Source organism: Tupaia chinensis, unplaced genomic scaffold (assembly GCF_000334495.1).
Source record: "Tupaia chinensis unplaced genomic scaffold, TupChi_1.0 Scaffold000022_1, whole genome shotgun sequence".
Classification (NCBI taxonomy): Eukaryota; Metazoa; Chordata; class Mammalia; order Scandentia; family Tupaiidae; genus Tupaia; species Tupaia belangeri.
In genome coordinates, this window is record NW_006159452.1 from 1,943,193 (window position 1) to 1,949,303 (window position 6,111).

The window sequence follows — 6,111 nt, forward strand, 5'->3', positions numbered from 1 at the left end:
TCCCATAGGTTAATTTCAATTAATAAATGTAGACAAAATAAAAGAAACATGAAATTGCCATGAAAACATGGCAGTAATAACTGTTACAGCCAAGATTTATTGATAGATGATCAAATTAGCAAATAAACTTAAAACAGAAACTAGATTTTTTGCACACTTCAATAGAGCTGTCCTCAGATTCCTATTCTGGTGGTTTTAAGAAATTAACGCATCTCTAAGAAGGAAAGAGAACTTTATTACCTGACTTTGACTATGGACCGGGTGGGCCTAGTAAATAGCTTCTTACAAGTACATTTAAAGGAACAAATAGTAGATGATGGGAAATTGAATAGATATAACAACAAAATACAATGTGCAGTGCTTAACTGGATCCTGAAACAAAACAACAAAAAAAAGTTCTTTAGTAAATGAAGTCTATAATGGTTCAAGTCCTGAACCCGGTAGCTTGAAAATCATAACAGATGAATAAATAAATGTATATAAAAAAATGTATATAAAAAAATATAGATTTTGATACACTATCATTCTGATTTTACTGGTGTTGATAAATTGTAAGGAAATTAACATGATTTCAAGCCGAATGGTTACATGTGAACTCTTAGTCTAATTTTTTAAACAATTTTGAGATACAATTCACTTGCTATGAGTTTTCCCATATACAATTTGAAAACTTTAGATAAGCACACGGAATTACTAAAAATTATGAAAATTTAACTGTAGAACATTTCCTCACCTCCAGAAAGAAGCTGTATATTCATTAGTAGTCACTCTGCCCGTCTTTCTGCACCATCCGTTTCCCATCCTCGGCAATCCCATCACTAGCATCCTTATTCTCTCTATTACTCGCTCCAGGATTTCATATAAGTGAAATCATTCAACTTGTGTCTTTTTATGACTAGCTTCTTTTATTTAGCCAGAGTTCTCAAGGTTCATCCACATTCGCATACATCAGTAGATCCTTCCTCTTTACCATGTGGCTAGTTTGTTATATAAAACCCACATTTGTTTTTATACCTTCATTAATTGGACATTTGGGTTGTATCTATTTTTTGGCTACTATGGATAATGCTACTATATCATTAGTGTTCATGTTTTTGTGTGAACATATGTTTTCAGTTCTCTTGGGATTAAACCTAGGGCCAGAATTGCTCAGCAATGTGGTAATTCTATGTTTAACAGTTTGAGGATTTGCCAAACTGTTTGGAGCAGCTGCCTGACAGAAAAGGAGCCTCTCCATTAACTTTACAAGAAAGCAAGTTAGTTCTTAATAGACTGAGCTGAGCAACTTCTGCAGGCTCAAGGCTTGCAGATGTTTTTAAGGATTTAATAATTGAGCGACCGTGGCAAAGTAGAATATCATATTTCCTCCAATGGCCCTGACTTTGGTATTATAAACCTGATCTTGGATTTTTAAACTTTTCTTAACCTCAACTATTTTATTAAGTCCTTAGCTGGCCTCACTTTGCCTGCCCTTCAACTGTAGGATTAGAGTCACTTTACATGCTGCCAAGGAGAATCTTGGACTTTCCTAATTGCTTTTCAAATGCCTATGAATTCCCATCAGCTTTTTATTAGCATTTATCAGGATATCAGTGATGCTTACCAATGACTATCCAATCCAATTGCCTTTATATTTACTGTTTCTCTTGAGGCTTTCCAATGTTTGATAAATGGCACCAGCTAACACATTTCCTTTCCACTGCTGTGTTTTTCAGTTCATTGTGCCAGGGTGCTCTCAGTGCTCCACTCAATACCAATGAAGGGTTCCTTATTACTAGCAAGTTGGCAAGAGATTCAACCACAAAACTTCATATTTATCCCATTCTCTCTGCATCACTTTTGAAAAATACTGTCACCAGTTTTGATCTTGAGGAAATTGAAGCTGAGACCAAGTATACTGTGCTGAGTATTAATTACAGATCAATATCTATGGGGAAGAGGGAGTAGCTAAACTGACACAGGCCTAACATATCTTGGTCCCCCTATGAAAACCTCTGGTGTGAAATGTCCTGTCAATACTCTCCCACACTGGAATGGGTCATGTAGATTCGGCATTGGACATGGGCCATGCAGAAAAGTCATAACCTTTTGAGGTAGGTTCTGTTTCTGAGTCAGACCTTAACAGAGATACCAACTGGGATATATGTCCTTCTGAGAAGAGGAATCGGGTGACACACTTATATCTACATATACAAAATGGAAGAGAGTAAAAGTAGAAAATTCTGTCTCAGGCCAATGCATCATTTTTACCTTGTTGTTATAGGTAGAACAGAGAAATATTTGCCTGTAATTGAGAACTAGTTTTGCAAGTAGGGTTTACTTTTTCTGTGATCATATTCTTTTTTTTTTGGAGAGGTTTTCGCCATAAGGTGTGTGTGCTCACCAGACAGACAGAGAGAGACGTAGAGACAGAAAGCGAGAAATCACCCCCCAGGGGGGATGGTCACACCACAATCCCTTCTCCTCCATTCTCCTCTTGGGATCTTGGGCACGCACGCACACGCGCCCGGCGTGAGATTTAAGCCACCGAGTCCGAGACGCGACCCATGGTCGACTACGTGGGAGTCCAGCGACATAGCCATTACGCTAACTGCTGGTTCCCATATTCTTAAACCAGTAGTGTGCTCAGTGATACCTTTTTTAAAACTTACAAATGTCTGGGAACCAGCAGTTGGTGTAATGGCTATGTCACTGAACTTCCACTTAGTAGGTTCAATTCCTGGACCTGGAAGCTTAAACTCACACTGGGCGTGTGTGCATGCATGCCCAAGATCCTGAGAGGAGAATGGAGGAAAAGGGATTGTGGCATGGCCATCCCCCTGGGAGGTGATTTCTCACTTTTGGTCTCTCTGTCTCTCTCTGTGTTTTTGGCGAGCACACGCACCCTATAGCAAAAATCTCTCAAAGAAAATATTAATGTTAATGATAAGTGGTGTTCCAATCACTCAGTTTAGAATGTGAGTCATTTGCATATTTCAAAGTCCTAATGTTTGTGTGCACACAGATTGCCTATTATGATGTCTGTGTAATTTATCTCTGCCAAATTATAAATAAATAACTCAGACAGAACATTATTTTTGTTGTTCCTACTAGAGGGGTGGGAAGGAAGAAGCTCCCTGCATTGGGACATGGCCACTCTGCAATCCTCTTCCCTGCACTTCTGCATCCTGTCAGGATCTGGAGAATGCACACTCACTGTTTTTCTCCAGCTGCTGTGGGCCAGGGTGCAGACTGGTCAGCCTGGTGGATCTGACTCCCTATGAACAGCTCTTAAATTCTATGCTACGAGGCTGGCACCAGGAGAATAAATTTAAAATCAGATTTATTTTTCTCTCTGTGATAAAATATATTTTTTTAATTTTAAATATGTTGGAAAATATTTTTAAATATTTGTTCAGAACAACAAGTACATAACTTAAAAATAACATCTGTTTCTCAGGTATGTTGTTTTTTTTGTTTGTTTTCTTAACTTTATTTCTATTTTCCTTATATGTCACATTATATTTTGTACTTAAGTTGACATTGCTGGCTAAAAAAATCAAACATTTGTGTGTAACTACAAAGAGTAAGATATTCAAATTTAAAGATCGAAGAATTAGAAAGTTAAAAATATGAAGCATAGTTTTTGTAAAAACAACATAAAATCCTGATTTTCTTCCCATTCCTAATTTTTAAAATAACAAAATATAAAAAGAAAAGTAAAATACATGAGATGTATGCAAATTTAGATAAAAACTGATGAGTAAAATGCTTTTTGCATTGTGACATTTATCATCATAAGCTTCCTTAAACAAATGCAATTCATTCGATAATATTTCATTATTTGTTGTTTTACAGCCTCCGTAATGTCAATTTGATGCATGTAGTAAATTTTTGTTCAAGTTGAATAATATTTCCCTCTATGTGTAGCAGATGCTTTTCAATACCAAATGATTTTTAGTCATTCTCTTCAAATATATAAAGTCATTTTGGAACTGCATGCATGCAAATGAGGGTTACATGCATGTAAATTTGCATTCAAAATGACTAAATTCTCTTTCCATTTCCATTCTTTATTCTGAAAGCAAACTATTTTTTATATCATGAAAGAAAATATTGGCTCTAATTTAGGATGTGTATTACATTAAAGCCAAAACAGATGTTTATATTCAAGAAACAGGACAAGATCATTTGTTGTTCTAACGACCTATTTGACATTTAAACTGAAAACATTTTAGAATAATAGCATGGAGCTACATAGACCAAATTTTTATTTGTGATCTTTTCTTCCCACAGCAAGATGATGACCACTGTCATATTTAAACCATAGGCATTTTAAAAATATAATGCATATTTTAACAAAAAGGAATTTCCTTATAATATTGTAAAAGGCAGAACATTCAAGGGCTTTGGGTTGTCAAGAAAAATGTGTATAATGTTAGAAATTAATTATATATTTTTATTTTCAATTAGGAAAATGTCTAATTAACTGCTTTAGAATAAGAGAAACTCTCATGAAGTCAGCCAGTTAGCCATAGAGCTCAAAATGTTTTATTTCTTATAATTAAAAAAAAATGTATATATATATATGGAAAGAGAGAGAGAGAGAGAATAAGGATTCAAGGAGATGGAGATGGTCCAAAGTTATAGGATTCTTTATTTGGGGTGATATGCCATTCAGATTGAAATGTAATATGACACTAAAGGTAACCATATAACTGTGAATACAGATTTAGTTAAATTATAAATACCTCTCAGGTGCTCCGTGTTTCTTGTATATGTAATTGACCTCAAGATCTCAAAACCTATCTTCCACTTCTTCTTTTAAAAAAACTTTAAACATTTATAAATACTTGCTATTTCAAAGAAATTCTATCCCACTTTTAATCACAATGAAGTAAGGGAAAAAGTATATATGATTTTATTTCAGTGATTTTATTTAAATGAACACAGTGATTAAGACAGGAAGTTTATGCTGAAAAATCCCACTGTCTGTACCCTGAACTCAAAGATCAGAAAGAATAAGTTCCAGCATGACATAGCGGAAGGCATGATGTATTTTCTCCCTTGAAATTATGAGAGAGATAGAGAAACAATTAATGGAGAAGAAATGAGAAAATGTGAGGACTGATCTACTGACAAGATGCAGAGATTACATTGAAAGGCAGTGAATTTTCTGTGTTTGAAAAATTCAAGAACATTTTAAGATATATGATGCTTACAATATCCAGTGCCACTAGTTTTATTTCTATAATATAACACCTCTATCATATACCTTCAGAAAAAAACCTTTGAATCCACAAATGTGCGCTGAGGGGGACTGTTGTTAGAAGTTTGATAGGACCTGAGAACTGCATTGATACTGACATGACGAATACAAAGGCCAAAGAGCACAGAGTCAAGGGAACCAGAGACATAACAGATGTTAATAAAACTTGATGAGACATAAATAAACCTAGTTTTATGAAATTGAGGTTATGAAATGATGTTAACTGGTTCTCCAAAGATGGAGCAAACTTAATTAATTAATTTAAAACCACTATAAATACTTACAGCATAAAATTTATGCAGAATTTGCAGTGACATGATTCAAATTCTACTTATTTACCAAACAAGGAGGCTGAACTGACGGGCCATGCAGGCAACACAAGCTGGTAAGGATGCTGCCTCCCATTCTAAGGCAAGGCCTGGACTGGGAAGAAACTGAGGCAGGGCCCAGTTTACGAGCCCTCCCTTGTGTCCTTGTACTGGCCGGTATTCAATTTCTCTGCCGTGAGTTTTACTGTTATTACAGTACCCTGTAAGGGTAAAACATCACCCCCAACCATTGCAATAAAGCCAATTAGTGATCTTGTAGGAATGTGGTTCCCTAAAACTGACAGGAGGACCAGGAAGTTTAAGACTCCCCCACCTTTCTGTTTTTAAGCCAAAATTAACATATAGATTAAGTTAGTATAAACCAAATTAGCATTAGAAGCATATGTAGACTAAGTTAATTTGGGCTAGTTTTATGTAGATACCCCTTGTTAAAGCTACAGGCCAAAGTTAACTCATGCTAGGCAAAGTCAGCACATTCACCACATAACAGAGACTCAGAGATAAAACGAAAGAACTCACTAATTGACAGACTCA